The sequence below is a fragment of the Halichoerus grypus genome, chromosome 4 (genome assembly GCF_964656455.1).
Source record: "Halichoerus grypus chromosome 4, mHalGry1.hap1.1, whole genome shotgun sequence".
Taxonomy (NCBI): domain Eukaryota; kingdom Metazoa; phylum Chordata; class Mammalia; order Carnivora; family Phocidae; genus Halichoerus; species Halichoerus grypus.
Genome location: NC_135715.1, coordinates 24,535,319 through 24,552,538, shown reverse-complemented (window position 1 = coordinate 24,552,538; position 17,220 = coordinate 24,535,319). Strand labels below are relative to the sequence as shown.

General features: G+C 34.0%; 1 pseudogene; it reads right to left on the bottom strand.

Annotated features, from left to right (window-relative positions):
• Positions 1–17,220, bottom strand: part of LOC118537219 (large ribosomal subunit protein P1-like) — a 59,063-nt pseudogene that overhangs the window by 27,282 nt on the left and 14,561 nt on the right.

The window sequence follows — 17,220 nt, the reverse complement described above, 5'->3', positions numbered from 1 at the left end:
AGAAAAATTCCACCTAAAATATTAAATATCTATTATAAATTTTAGCATTTTTATATCCAAATTATGATCTTTTACAATCTAGCTTGAGATACATGGATACACCTTTTAGTAAGAATGCTAACCGTACTTCTGGAGTACCACAATTGCAAGGGGCTTATTTGAGTGACTGCTATGATATGAGAAAGATCATCAAAGTTTTAACCCACAGTTAGATGTCCAAATTCTACCATTGTGAAAGGTTTCATTGAGTTCTGGCCTCTAAGTAAATCATAATAGAAAGGTGATCAGCCCTTAGCTGCAGGGGAAAGCCACTGAATAATTGTGGTCATAGAAAATAGGGTCCACTCAGCTCTTACAAGCCATTCTCAAAGAAATTCATATTTGTCCTTTCTAAGAGCAGTGCAGACAAGGATTAAAAGCTTGTCACATGAGAAAAGAATATCTCGAAAGTGAAATCAATGGTCAGTATCCACAAAAATCCTAGACAAGCTTTCCATTATACTGGAACATTCATCACCAATTCTATACTGTGGGTATATAAATGCATGAAACCAGTAGTTATATATTTAAGCAAATGTAAAAGTACACTATGTTTAAATTTAGTGAAATGTTATTAAGAATACCAGACATAAAATTTTAAATGTATTATTTTAAAATTAAAAAGCTTTATACTTTGATCAATCAAAGACCTTGCACTTCTCAGGAATACTAGTAACTATTTTGCTTTGTTTTGTGTTAATTAAAAGAAACAATCAGAAAGGTAGGAATTATTTACTGAGAAAAGTCAAAGACCTAAGTTCTTTTTTAAAGGCTTACTGTCTGAAGCTTTCCTACAAAAGAGAAAAAAAAAAACAGAAAAGCTTCAGATCTTACTTTCAAGGAGTCTTAATACGTTAATTATAGTCATTAACGATGATATAACTTAGAATCTCACACTTTGTCAAAGCTGAAAGCTAGTGAAGCAAAGATCTATCATTTACTGATTTGGCCTTAAAACATTCTAGATTTAAAAATAATAACATGTTATAGACAATTGTAAAAATGTCTTTATTATAGATAGCTAATAAATTCTTTTTTTCTTTTCAAACTAAAAACAAGTGACATTTTTTTAGCCTTAAAATACGATGCATGCCTTTTTTGTTGGCTTTTAAGAGATTTCAATACAGTAAGACATTTAATTATAAAATTTGTACAGAAGACTTACAACTGATACCAATTATGGCTTCAATTTGTGAAGCCTCTTAACCTTAGCAGCAAACACTGTCAAGATTCTCTCAATCCTGTTTCCTTCCTCTTCCTCCTCCTCCTCCTCTTCCCTCCTCCCCTCTTCCTTTTTCTTCTCCTCCTCCTCCTCCATCTTCTTCTTTGATCACTTTCTCATTAGCCTGTAGTTATTTAGATTCAGGCTAAAGCAAAGTAAATAAAAGTGATAAATGCCATCTCCATGGTTGGCCATTAAATACTCTGCATGAGAATCCACATTTTCTTCCTTCACTTAACCTGCCAGATCCAGTGGAAGATTCTGAAGAGGATCCTAGTGGATGTTGGAGCTGTAACATGGAAAAGGCTAAGGTCTTTTGAGTCATTGCTTAGAGGAAAACTCTCCAGAGAGACATCTGGCTGCAGTGGACAGTTGCCTGAATGAAAAATTAACTTTTGTTATATTATGCCAATGAGGGTTTGGGATTGCGTCATTAGCTACCTCTAATTAAACTGATAAAACCATTGTAATACATTTTCTGATCAATTATTTAATTGATGTGGTACTGTCAGAATCACATAGTCTTTATTCTGCCACTGGCCATGCAGTCATGTGCAAGTCACATAATTTTGGGTTTTAGTTTCATTATTTAGAGAATTGGGATAACAAAGCTTTATATGGCCAAAGGAGACTGGATCAGTTTAGCTCCTCAGAAGCCTGTTCTACTAGTTCTAAGATCTGAGATTCTAAATTTTGTTATTTATATTGACAGTTTTAAAAAAAGATCGTTTTAGGGCACCTGGGTGGCTCAGTTGGTTAAGCGACTGCCTTCAGCTCAGGTCATGATCCTGGAGTCCCTGGATGGAATCCCGCATCGGGCTCCCTGCTCAGCAAGGAGCCTGCTTCTCCCTCTGACCCTCCCCCCTCTCATGTGCTCTCTCTCTCTCATTCTCTCTGTCTCAAATAAATAAATAAAATCTTTAAAAATAAAAAAAAAATAAATAAATAAATAAAAAATAAAAAAAAGATCGTTTTAAAGTCCACTATAAGCTCAACACATTGTGAGAGTTAGAACTGCATGTTTTTTCTATTAGAGTACTGAACCATGAAATAAATTAATATAAAACGAAAAAGTAGAAAACATTAAAATGTTTAATGTTACCATAGAACATTAACTTCAACGTGATTTTATTTATTTTATTTTATTTTTTAAGATTTTATTTATTTATTTGAGAGAGAGAATGAGATAGAGAGAGCATGAGATGGGGGAGGGTCAGAGGGAGAAGCAGACTCCCTGCTGAGCAAGGAGCCCGATGCGGGACTCGATCCTGGGACTCCAGGATCATGACCTGAGCCGAAGGCAGTCGCTTAACCAACTGAGCCACCCAGGTGCCCGACTTCAACATGATTTTAAAGATTATAATGTTCCTTGTGAGTATAACAATAAGAGAAGACACAGATGTGAAAGTTTCATGTGAGTTATGACTGGTGAAATGGATGGGTGCCTGCCGGTTGTGGGCATAGAAAGGGAAGTCACATTAGCAAAGCAATGCACTGAGCATAGCACATTCAGATTTCAGGAGTCAATTGTTTTCTAATAATTTCTGTTGTTTTCCTACATGGGATGAGAGCTAAACTATAAAGAAAGTTTTATTCTTCTTAATTTTAACAGATGAAAAGTCAAAATAGGTTTTGACAATTATTTTAGTTCTATATTTTTGTATATCAGCTTGTACAGCTAAACTGTCTTCTTTTTCAGGCATTGGCAGACCAAGTCCTTAATCCCTTTGCCACCTGTTTTTGTATGGCCTGCAAGCTGAGAATGACTTTTACATTTTAAAATGATTGGAAAAAAACAAAAAGAGAAAAATATGACACATGAAAGTCATCTGAAAATCAAATGTCAGTATCCAATAAATGAAGTTTTACTGGAAACAACCACACTCCTTTGTTTTTGAATTTTTGTGGTGCCTTTCATGCCACAACAGAATTGAGTAGTTGCTACAGAGATCATATGGCCTGCAATGCCAAAAGAATTTACTATCTGGCCTTCTGCAGAACGATTTTGGCAATTCTTGCTTTATTTTGTTCCTGTAAGACTCACTGTATTAATTTTTAAAATATGATAGATAATATAAAAAGTTATCTGCATGACAACCATAGATAACAGCAAACCTTAAGAAACAGTGTTATTCACTTTCTGTGTAGTCTCTTGGAAAGAACTTAATCTTTGAAATAAGTTAGACTTCAGTTTAAACCTGGATCCCTCATTTACTATCTTCTTAATTTTATACAAGCCAGTTAACTTGTGTGAATTCCTTTTCCTCTACTAAAATATTGCAATTCCTCACAAAGTTGTTGTAAGGAATAATACGATATATGTGCATATACATGCATTATACATATATATAACATGTATAATATAACAATAATATTTATGTATAATGTCACTGTTAATATTTTTATTATTTGGCCATAAAATAATAAATATGCATTTTAATCTGAAATTTAAAACATTATCTTTGGTTTTATTTAATCTGCTACTTTTAATATGGAAAGGCTTTGTGTAATTTAGATAGATTTTTTTCCTTAGCATGGATTAAAATCAGAATATTGTACATAATTTTCTTAAGAAGAGAGTTCTATAATACATATCCAATATAGTTGCTAGGAAAGGTATTCTATTCCTAGATTATTTTGGAAGCACATACAAGATTTCTCTGGATTATACTTGGCAGAATTGACTTCAGGAAATCAAGCTAAGGATTTGTTTTTGCAGTATTACTTGTCATTAGCATTATATCACACTGGTGAGATTTACATTGAATATTCTGTGTTTGTAATATGAAATTGTGCAGTTTTTATCTTAGTTTTTCACAATAACTTAATTACATTTCAGTTGTATGAATTTTTTATCTATTCATATTATTTCATAGAAATACATTAAGTACAGTTTATATATAGGTTATATATATAGCTATACATAACTATACATAATCATTGCACTTAAGACAGTACATAATTAGTCGATGGATACTACAACATGAATTACAATTTAAAAGCATCATATACTACTAAAACCATGAATACCATAAATGGTGTTTCTCTTTCTACTTAACTACTAGCATCCATCCTAAATTCAGTCAACTTACTTATTTACTTTAGGCATTTATTTATAAATAGTCCACACCAAGAAAAAAGGGTTTGAATCTACAATGGCTGATAATACTAATTAAATTTCTACTCATATCTTTAGCTTGTTATTCATCTCATAATACTGATGAAGGGTCTATTAGTAACAATGAGATGTATTTAAAGTGGATATTGGACAAGAAAGATAGAATGATAGCCTAAACTAAAGTAGCTGTGTTGAAGCTATAGAAGAAAGATTGGTACCAAGAGATATTTAAAAGGTAAAATGGTAGAATTTCATTAAATAATTAAGTATAGGTGGTAATTAAAAGAGTTAAGTATGATCCCTAGCCGTATGACTTGAGTGTTATCTAGGAGATGGTTTGTCACCAATAAAGGTGGAAGATCACAAAAGTGAAGAAAGTGTTGGAAGTTCCAGAGACACACAGGGAGAGGTCTCTATGCAGCATCCTAATGGGAACACTCTGAAGGTAACAAGATAAATAAGTTTGGAATCCTGGATAAAGTTTAAAACCGGACATCCAGATTTCAGACATTAGTGTATGGGACAAATGTATAAGAGCTTTAACATTTAAATAACACGTAAGATGGAAATGTCTAAGAAGTATATTAGGAACCAGAAGACTATTTTGCCATCTGCAAAAACAATAGAGCCATTTCATACTCCAATTGTATGGATCCAAATAGTCTATAGGAGTAATAATTTAGCGTCTTTGCATACCATGCATGGCATTGAGTACAGTTCATAATCTGGCATTTGGAATATTAGGCATATATCCAGCTGCAGACATTTTCGAACTATATAGACTAGTAATGTGGGATACCTGTGCTCTCTTGATCAGGTCATACATTCTTACACTGCTCTGATTTGCACATACTATTTCTTCTGCATGGAATCATCTTCCTCTAGTTGTGAACCTGACAAATACCTGTTTATCCCTAAAATTTCAATTCAAAGTCTTTTTAGACCTCCCTAACTTTAAAGAAAGATTTAGTTCTTCTTTCATCAATGCCTCCATTAAGTTTTCTACCATTTCGAGCTTTTTTTATGACATTTTAATTGTCATTTATGTAACTATTTTACATTGAGACTAGAAGGCAATGTACTTGAAAAATATCAAAGTGACAATAATCAGTGGGGTTGGTAAAATTATTCCTTAAGGAGGATAAGTAAATGTCATATCAAGGGTTGGCTGGTGAAAAGGCTGCTGGGATTTTGATCCCTGGGCTGTCAGTGTCTGTTATGGTCATAAAAATAGTTCCTGAAGAAGGGTGTGAATGCAGGTCTCCAAAGGCTTTAGGCCAAGTGTTGTCAGACTATGTTTCTGAGTCATTCATGAGGATATTGAAGTTACCCCAGATGCTGGGATTATTTAAGGGTGAGAGGAAGACAGAAATTGAGTGCCTGTAGCCTGCCTTAGTGATTGTGAAAATATGATGTGGAAGTTAGCAGAGGCTGAAAGGGTGGGGCCAATGGGTTCTCGATTCATATTACTGTCCCCGCCCATGCCCACTGCACTTCACAAACTCTCTTCTTTCTACTGCTGCTTCTGGAAATGGTACAATTGAGCCAGCTACATCTGTCAAAGGGTATAAAGTGTGATCTAAGAAACAATTTTTGCATGAAAGCAGAAAAGCAGGAATTTTACGACAGAAGTATCCAGAAGTATCTTCCTAATTAAGCAAATCTGGTAATACTGCTTCCATTTTTAACACTATATTGGCCTTTTGTTGCCTAAAGATAAAGCTCAGGCTCACAATACTTCCCAGCCCATCCCAAGGTCTAGTTTTGTCCTTGTGTCCATCCTCCCACCCTCCTCCAAGCACAATGTGCTAATAAGCTTAATGCCATCTCATTATTTCTCACCCTTTCTTTCATATTTCCCTCAGTGTATGCTGCTTTCTCTCCCTGGAAATTGCTCTCTTTCCAGACCCACATGATAAATTCCTCAAATTCAAAAGTCAGCTCAAATGCTTATTCCTTGCTGAATCTGTCTATGAATATCTTTGCTCAGTGTTTTCATAGTACTTGGTTTATACCTCTGCTCTCCATATTTTATTTACAGTAATTTGTTCACACCTGCCTCTCATTTTATTGTGGGCTCTCTGAGAGAGTGCCATACTTTATTCAGCTTTGTCTCTTCAACAGTAAACACAGAACCTGGCACATGGTTCATGTCAATAAATCCTGGTTGATTGTACAAAAGGAAATTGTACTGCTTCTTATAAAATGATGGAAATTGTGCTGTTTCTTGTGAAATGATGAAGTTTTAATATAAGCGCTCTGCTTAGCCAAATATTCCTTTATAAAAGCAATGTTGTTATACTTGTGCATTCCTTGTTTTATGCACTTTTGACTTTTCCAACATAGGTTTTTCCTTTTGTTATTCATTGTCAGTCATTATTATTTTTTATCATATGCCCAGCAATTCTTTTGAAGGAAAAGAATGTGGTATATAAACTTACATACAAGGACATACAGAGATACACATTACTAATCATTTTGTACTTTCAGAACTTCTCTATGTCTAAAACTTAATCATTTAGACTGCAAAACTTACATCCTTAAAAAAACTGGGAGAGAGAGATAATCCTCCCTTTCTTAACTCTATAAAGAAATCTTTTCATTCATAAAATAACTAGCACGGTTTATTTTAAGTTATTTTCATATGAATGTGTTATTATCACATTTTTGTTATTTTTATTACCTTGCCTCTACTGTAAACATCTGGTCAGATTGTTATGTATGTAATTATTAACATTCATTGCACTATAAAGGGAATTATTGCATATCAAAAGGGTATGCTGCACAAGGAAATCTAAATTTAAAAATGCTTTCAGTTGACTTGTCTTGTAGCACAAAAACATACTTTGCATGAATAAAATATTCTGAAATTTTAAAAGACCATATTTTTCTTATTTTGTTTTCATTCAAAACCATTTTTCTTATACTTTTAGTGGAAACTATAATCTACAGCTACAAAAACACATTTTCCTGTTTACATTTTAAAGCCAACAAAAAATTATTCAAACAGGCATCAAAATTCATCAAAATTGGGGCAATAATGAAAAGTGCTTAGAAATGCTGCTTCTAAATTCTAATCTCAAGTCTTCACTCACAAAGTATATGATCTTGAACTGAACAATTTTCTTAGCTTCTGGAAATATCCTGTATTTATTTATAAAACTGGGCTTACTTATATTATTTTCATTACAGGGTTGTTGCTTAGTAGGGTTATGCCGAAGAGCATAAGCCGGTATAGGGAAGGCAAGTAATGAAATGAGTAAAATGGGACCCTTGAAATACAGTCGGGAAGGATGAGGATTGTGGCAAGTCTTATTTTAAAAAACTTAAAGTTCAAATTTTTACTTAAATTTATTATTATTGTTGTTATGACAGTTTTCGTCATTCTATCACTAGAGCTATAGTAATTCATTATTATATAGTAATAAATGTTAATTCATTGATTATGTTGTGCTATTTTGTGTATTTTGGCTTGTTCTGATTACCAGTCAGGTTAAATAAGGGCATGTTGGATTAAAAATTCAAAGAAAGTTAGTATTATCCATATTGTCTCATATTGTAAAACATATACATAGAAATAAAATGATATCCGTGACCATTTTTAAAACAAATATTTAAAAAAGTAAAATAACAGATTCAAATGTAATTATATAATGTACATTAGAAGTTCTAAAATGAAAGTTAAATTTCATCTTATGCAAAGATGAAATGAGTAAGTACCCGAGTGTTTTTGTTACCTAAACAAATTGTTAATACTTACAGAAACCTTTTACTTGTTCAAAATAAATATATATGTTTCAATGATTTGCCATTTGCATCCATGAAGAGGAAAATATGGATACGGTTTTGGGACATTTCAGAGTCACTGACAACACAACACATGTTGCACAGAACCAACTGTCCTTCACCCAGAAGGAATGAGAGTCAGTGAAGAAACTATTTAAAGGTGGTTGAAAGCTGCCTTAGGTACATGCTGATAGTATTTTTACCACACTACAAGAGGTATTTTCTCTTCAAAACAATGTCAGGGGCTCATACACACGGGCGTTCCTTAGGGAGCCATCATTGCCTTAAAAGACCATTGAGCCTGAAGAAAATAGTGCAGTTTCTAGAACTCTAATTTATAATAGTTATTTTGTTCATGAAACAGGTTATTTATTTTTTTCTGGTTTCAGGAAAAAAAATTGCCGATGCATACACTATGTAACTAATAGAATTGAATAAAGGTGTTGTTCCTAATTTATAACCAACTATGGTTTCTTACCTTTTAAGGATTAATGTGGAAACATGTTCAATAAATAAGTGGAGGAGATAAAAGCTCTGGGGTTATTTGGGGTAAGTAAAACTAGGATTTGCCAGATTAAAGTCAAATAATGATTTTTTTTTTACATTTTTTACAAAAATGTGAGTCAGAGAAAACCACTCCTTTCATTAACTGATTTCTTTTAATCTTTTCACTTAATCTGGATAATCTTAGAAGATACACACATTTTTTTCCCCCGAAATTAGAAAGAGAATGAAATTATGTCAACCCCAAACAAAAGCATTTTATGCAAGTTATAGAAAGATACCTCTGCCAATATTTGAATACAAGAGTAACAGAAAATTCCAATGTTAAAGATATCACCCTGGTAAGTGCAGAGTCATTAGCCATCTTTTTGTAAAAATTTTTAAAAACATAAAAAATAAATATGTATTTTTAAGAACAGAGGTTCTATCAAAATAACTTATGTAGGTGCCCCTGGTTCCACACATTCCATGACACTATTCCTACAAAAACATTAGTAAAGAATTATAGTCATAATAGTGAATTTCCCTATATGAAAAATAACCTTTTTTTGAATTTAAATGATTAAAAGCCTCATTTTGAGAAGTAGGTAGAAGAAAAATTAGGTCTAACTATAAGCCATTAATTAAATGACTGATAACTTAATAACAGTTGTATTAGGCCTATTGTGATACAGGATGCAGAGAACATCACGGTATTGAAATAGTTAGCCAAATTGCTATGATTTATGCTATAACTACACTGTGGTGCGTAAATGGGATGTCTCTTGATCGGATGGGGGCCCCCAAATGTGGGGCTACTATAGAGTGGAAGCTGGTGGCATGCGCAGTGAGAGAACTCTCCTGAGACAGAGGAAAGGAGATAGAAGTTTACTGAACACACCCCAAGGGAGCTTGAGCAGGGTAGCAAAGGAGAGGCTGTCTGCAATGAGGCAGTGGGTGGGAGTTGTTTTTAAAGGCGGAAAAGATGAGGAGGTATGGCATATATGGAATCTTCCCTTTTTTGGAAACTGTGCCTAGTTGTAAGTAGCCCATTGGTCAGTTAGGGCCTATGGATATTTTGGGGTAGGTTGCCTGATGGCCTGTCTATATTCAGCCAGGTGGTCCCTATGGCCCTTTCTGTACTCCATGGCTCAAGCCTGTTTGCCTAAAAGCAGCCTCTAAAATTCCCTCGACAGATTGACAATGACAGATCTTTGGCATTTGGGTGGAGGTCTCATCTTTAGTAGCTTCTTCCTGCTGAATGAGGGACATAGAGATGTCCCTACCTAAATCTGTCAGTTCATCAGGGGTTCTGCGCAGTTATAGATCAGAGTATGGTATTATATTAACATGCTGATAGGCGATTTGAGTGAAATTCCTTGGTGGTCAGGTCCATGGGATTTGGGGAATGGAACCCTCCAATGGTATGGGCTGGAATCTCTGTTGAACCATCATTCCTATATCGGATTGTTGGATTCTAGAAGAGACAAATTTAACAAAGAGATTAAAGAGAGGGGGACCAATAATTAGGAGTAGGAGTGTTGAGGCCAGGGGTCCTAAGAAGAGAAGAAGCCAGAAGAACCATGAACAGGTTTCATTCCTGGAAAACCATCCTTGTGTTGCACAGTCCCAGAAGGAGGAAACCAAAAGAAGGTTATGATGAGAAAGACAAAGCTTAGCTCAAAAAGGGGTGATGACTGTATTGTGAGAGCAGGACATCGAGGGGTAGGGGGCAACTCCAGGTATGGTGGAAGCTGGCGCCAGTGGTGAAAGCATTCACCTGAGGCAGTACAAAGGAGATAGAAGTTTACTGAACACGCCCCAAGGGCGCTTGAGCAGGGTAGCAAAGGAGAAGTTGTCTGCAATGAGGCAGTGGGTGGGAGTTGTTTTTAAAGGCGGAAAAGATGAGGAGGTATGGCATATATGGAATCTTCCCGTTTTTGGAAACTGTGCCTAGTTGTAAGTAGCCATTGGTCAGTTAGGGCCTATGGATATTTCGGGGTGGGTCACCTGATGGGCCTGTCTGTATTCAGCCAGGTGGTTGCTGTGGCCCTTTCTGCATTCCATTGCTCAAGCCTCTTTGCCTAAAAGCAGCCTCTACATATACAATTTATCAAATCATCAGTCAAGAATAGTTTTCTTTAAATGGTCACAAGATTCAAAAGTTTGAGTAGCAGAACAAATGATTTTAACTAAAAGGTAGCTGTATAACTGAATGAAATTAATCATCTTAGAAACAGAACCAGGCTGAGAATTAGAAACTCTGTCCATTGTTTATGGCTGAAATAATATGTAGCCCGAAGATTATTCTGCAGTGTGTAAGAAACAACATGGAAGAACTATTGGGATGGAATTGTTACTATGCCTTGGGAAAATAAATTTACAACTAGAGAACAGAGAAAACGCATGCATCAGTCTTTCTAAAATTTATGTTGAAAGGGCCAGTAGTGCTTAGTGTTGCTAATGACATTTAACATAAGAGAAAGTTCGATAAGAATTAAACATGTTAGTTTTGGCATTTTTAATGATATTCCACACTATTAAAAAAAAAACAGTTTGTTAAGCACAATATGTTCTATAATAAAGGCATATATAAAATCCTCTGAAGGTATAGTGCAAGGTTTGTTTTTTTTAATAGAAATATCACAAAATATTATCAACCAGAAGAAACATGTAGGCGGTAGAATTATGATTAGTGCTTTGGCAACCTGAGTAAGGTAAGGGGAAAGCATTCCACCTTGAGGAAATAGGATATGTAAGGAAAGAAGGTGGAAAAGAGCACAGGAGGGAGGGAAACTCCAAGTACTTATTACTCTAATGAGAAATAGGCAGGGATGAGATTATGAGAATATGTTATGCAGTGCTAATAAGTTGAGATTTCTGATTGGCAAAAGAAGCCAGAAACAATTCAACATTTTTGAATATAGAGTGTGTACAGAAAAATAACATGAAAGACACAGGAAAGTCATGATCAGAGGCTTTATAGGTAAAAGGATACCCAAATAATATCTATCTTATTCCTTCCTTAATGTCCATTAAAATGAAGTATGAAATACATAAAAAGGGGGAAAAAACTCTAATAACAGGAAGCTAAGTATGTGTGTTCCTTATATACCACAGATTTCAGGGAACTTAATTAACTAAGCAGACCAGTATTTATACAGTAGCTATTATATCCTGGATCCTAAAATTAAACAGTTTTTGGATGCAGTAAACCCCCACCAAGGGTATCAATATAGAATGCAGATGAACAAAATAAGCACAGAGAATGTAAGTACAGTGATCTGGGAAACAGAACTGTGGGAGCAATGGTGTGGAAAATCAACTTGGAATATCTGCCCCAAAATATTCTCTCTCCAAAGTATATTAATCAGTTTCAGGCTTTATGCTGTTAAAACAAAATAAACACAATAAAAAGTAACACAATAACTGTTTTTTTCTTGTTCATTTCACGTTAAAATTTGGTAGGAGTGAGGGGAATTCGTGTAGATTCTGCCTTCACATATATATTCTGTTCATACATATCTGATAAGAATCTTGCATCCAGAATATAAAGAATTCCTACAAATCAATAAGAATAAAGAAACAGCCCAATTTTGTAAAAATGGGCAAACACATGAATAGGACTTTCGCAAAAAGAGATATTCAAGTGGACAATAAAAAGCAAAAAGAAAGCAAAAGTAATGTCATTACTTACCAGGCAAATGCAGACTAAAACCATGTGGGTACACCACTATACAACCATGGGAAGACTGAAAAAGAAAACACAATATATTAAGAGTTGGTGAAAATACAGAGAAACGGGAACCCTATTACAATGTGGGTGGGGATGTAAAGTATACAACACTTTAAAGAACTGTTTCACAGTATCTACTAAAACTGAACATGCCATAGCCAACAGAAACGGATGGAGACAATTTCTATATTGTTATTAATTTGGGTCAACAACTTACTATAAGTACATAAACTCATTTATACCTTTCAATAACATTGATGCTATGCTTTTTCAGTTGAGGGAACAGATTTCAAAAGTTAAATACAGCCATTAAGAAGAGCATGTGTTTGAAGTCAGGTTAATATAGGCTCAAAATCAGATTCCATCACTTAATAACAGGTTATCTTTGGGAAAGTTACTTTGCCTTAATCTGCCTTGGGTACATTAGCAGTAAACTGGAAATAATAGGAGTACAGGGAGATATTTTAGCAATTAAATGATAAAATTCATGAAAGATACTTTGCAATATCCTAAAAATAAGTAATACGGTAATAATGGTTACTGTAAAAAACTTAAAGTATCTAGGAATAAATTTAAGAAAAATTTCAGGCTATATAAAGGCTATACTTCGTAACATAAATCAAGGCTTGATTAATTGAAGAGGCACACTGATCATAATTATAGTTAGGAATCAAATTGTCTTCTCAGCCTATCTTCTTAACAACTTGCTATATTTACTTCTGTGTGCGACCTAAAATGTTTTTTAAAATGAATTGTCTATCATAACCTTCAATATATTACCCCAAAATGTACAGATAAAAATCTCTTTTTACTCAGAGCCTAGAAGGCATAATAGGGATTAAGGAGTGTAAATTGACTTTACTGAATCTCATTATTAGAGATTCTAATAATGGGTGTCAAAGGATTGGTTGTGCTAACAGGTCTTGGTCCTCCATGATGATTCCATCCATATTAATGCCACTTATTTATCCTTTTCATTTTGAACTTCCATATAAGATTTTGCTTGAATAAAAAATTCCACTCTTAATAAATTTTGGAAAACAATGTTTTTTCAACGTATTAACTATTAATGACAAATCATTTATCTCAGGACAAAAGAACAACAGATGTTATATCTAAGGGTTTTGCCAATGACTTAAGAATCATGGATCCTCCTTATATTTTCATTATTGATTAATCATTTTGAAGCAATAGATTTTTAAAAATAAGGCTTGATACGAATATTAAAATTATTTTTGTATCACATATTTATATATGTAGAAGTATAAAATAATAAACAGGCTTTACATTGCTGTTTCAGTGTTCAGAAACATGCTTACCTGGTGGGTCCTATTCTGGTATTTTGAAGTATTTATGTGTGTTTAAATTTTAGTATATTTCTTTTAAATATTTTTCACAGAACATTTCAAACATATACAAAGTAAGAGAGGATAGCATAATAATCCCCCATGGATCCATCAAACTACTTCAGCAATTACCAAATCATGGCCAACAGTATTTGATGTCTGTAACAACCCTTCCCCTGTGCTGGATTATGTTTAAATTAAAACCATCCCAAACATCATTTAATTTCATCCATAAAACCTTCTGGGATATATGCATAAGGATACCTTCTTTTTAAATAAATGTAACCAAAGTACTATTTCACACTAAAATAATTAACGATAATTTCTTAATATCATCAAATATCCAGTCCAATTGTCAGGTTCTCCTTTCCCCTTTCTTTGCTTTCTCCCAGCACTTAACTTGAACGAATAGTTCTTTCTTCTCAGTTGATATCTGTGAGGTGGTGTATCTCAAACATTTTGCATTTTCTCTTCCTGAAGGAGCATTTTTAGACATCTCTTTTCCCAGTTGCCACCCCTCTCCATGAACTTTTATTGCCACCAACATGCTATATATAACTGTTTATGTATTGTGGCCCTTTACAGGGCCAAACAATATTGTAATATCTAAAATATTTTTGTTCACCAAGAACAAATTTTTGTCCCTTGGGAACAATATCCTCTCTATTAAAATGTATTTCACATATTCTCCCTAACTTCTTGCACATTTTTTATTTTTATACTGCATCTACATTGGGAAGTCTTTTGTCCATTGTATACAATACATTCTGTTTTATAGCCATCATTTATTTTTAGTTCTCCTGATAAATATGTATCTAATTATCACTCCAGTTCTTATTTACTGTCTCTCTAATTACTTTTGTTCCCATACCTCATTCTTGAGTCAATTCCTCAAGAATGGTTCATGAATAACATTCCCTGAATTCCTGACTATTTGTAATAGTAAGCTGCATTTACATTTCAAGATCATTTTGGTTTACATATTTTTTTCCTTGAGCATTTAAAAAAATGATACTTCATCTTCTGGCATAAAGTGCTATTGTCAAAATAGCTAAAGCAATTTGATTTTCTTTCTAAGTGGCTTTGTTGTATCACCTGAATGACCAAAAGATATTTTATATTTTTTGAAATCTAATAACTTTACTAAAATATATTCTTATGTTGGTCATTCTAGTTTACTTATTACTAGTTTAATATTTATATTTAATATATATTTGTTTAATATTTATACATAAATATATTAGTTTATCTGGTTTATTTTCCCAGGAATCAATGTACCTTTACAATATGTATTTTTTTTCTTTTCCAAAAGTGTTATTGGACAGTTTTTAGAACGTGTGTTGCTCAATTACTTTGACTCTTCTTTTTTGTGAAGTCCAATGATTATGTCAGATTTTTGTCTGTCTTCACATCTTTCTCTGAAATTTAATATATATATATATATCTTTATTTCCTTTTGATTAAAAAAAAATTCTCCACCTGCCCAGCTCCTTTTTTTCTTGAGGTGATACCCATTGTGTTACACATTTGTGTTCCTTCCAGTTTTTTCTTCAGTTGGGATTTTTAAAAATCATTTTTTATTGAATTCTTCATCTCTTTTATTCAAAATTTAATTTTCTTCTAATTTATTTCTTCTCAGGTGTTCCAAAACATACTTACACTGTTCTTTCATATCTCTTTTTATTTTAAAAGTTATTTTAGCTCATTTTGAAATATTAGGTGACAGTTTTCTTCTCCTCTGTACACTTTTGGTGTGATTTTATTGCCTGTAGGGATGATATTCCATTTCTTCTTCTCTTTCCTCTTATAAGACTTTGTATAGAATTTGACAGCAACCCTTTTTGACTGCTTATGTTTATGTGATATGGATGTCTCTATACTTTTGCAAGGAACAAGTGACGTAGAAAGTTTTTCTAGGTTTACGGCCCTAGACTTATTTTTCTGTCCTTTTCATAAACAGTTGAATATATGGTGTTTTACCTCAAAAATCTTCATCCTCTGAGCACTTCCTCACTTCCCTTTCTTTTGCCCCTACAGATTCTATCCTGCTAATTTTTTATTCAACCCTTAGCAAACTGTTCTAAGAAAAGGTTTTGATTTGAAAAGAAGATTTGATAACAAAGCAAAGAATACATATTGCCCAATGACTCCAGTATGATTTTTTTTTTTTTCCCTTTACCTTTTCCCTTCCAAGTTATGACTGCTATTTTTACGCTGGATTGCCAAGCTATAAGAACACCTACAGTTGAATTTATTTCTAGTTCTCAGTGAGCAGCCCTGCCGCCTTCCTTTGATTCCTCCCATAAACTTATTAATATGACACGGATTCTGTAGCTGTTAGGAAATCCCTGGGGATTGCTGCTGCAGAGTGGAGATTAGAAGGACCGAGTCTGGAACTTTAGGGATTCATGGAGTGGCGCTCAGTAAACCATATTCAGCACTAAGAACTTTGACAGTCATAATTTAAATAACCTCAAGGTGATACAAAAAATAGGAAAAGACCAACTTGGGTGCTAGAATAAGATGAGGGAACATGGGAATGTGTTATGGGGGGGGGAAAGCAAATATTATCCAAGATAGATGTATAATTTGTTACCACAGTGGGGACTATAGCTGCTATTTTAGGTTACTTAACACTTTATTCTTCCCCTCTTTGTGGTGCTACCTTCTATGAAGAGTCATGATGGTATAACAGGTTAGTTTCCAGGTGTTATGTAAGGTAATTGAGATCATGCCACAGCAAAATAATGACTGGTAGGAATTTGTTTCTCCTGTGTTTGAGGTGTGAGTTTCTTCATCTAGCCAAAAGACATGATTAGATACTAAAAAGCTGAGTGGCATACTCTGCTGGTTATTCTTTAATTACTCCCCACCTACACTTCACGTTCCATTCTCTGTATTTTTCTGACCTACACTTTCTACCAAATTCTGGCTTCAAGAAAACAAAACAAAACAAAAAACCCCCAAACCCCCAAAGAGTCTGACCTCTATAGTCTACTTTACCAAAGAACCCCAATTGCCAGTTTCACATTGCTTTCCATTTCCTTAATCACATCCAGTTTACCCCTGTGAGTTAAATGTTACCCTTTGTTCCCTACACATACTATGATTCCTACAGATAGTAGGAAGCCCAGTTGCATGGCAGCATCTCTCACTGTTAACTCCAAACAAGAGAATATGGGCACCAGTGACCTTCACAAAGATATTCTCTTGTTTTTTAAGGTCATCATTTGCCAATTCCTGTAATTTCTTTAGTGTATATTATTTCCTCACAGAGCAGGAACTGTATTTCCCTGACTCTTCTGAGACCAGACTCTGGTTATCAGCCTGGAGACAATGGCGAGAGTGGGCATTGGAATGTTTTCTAGTGAGACACCTGCCTCACTGAGGTAAAAATATTTGTATCTGCAGTAAAATATGTGTATATATTGAGGTTATTTTTTACTTATTTAGACTTCATGACCCCAAGTGTTAATTGTTATCAGTGCAG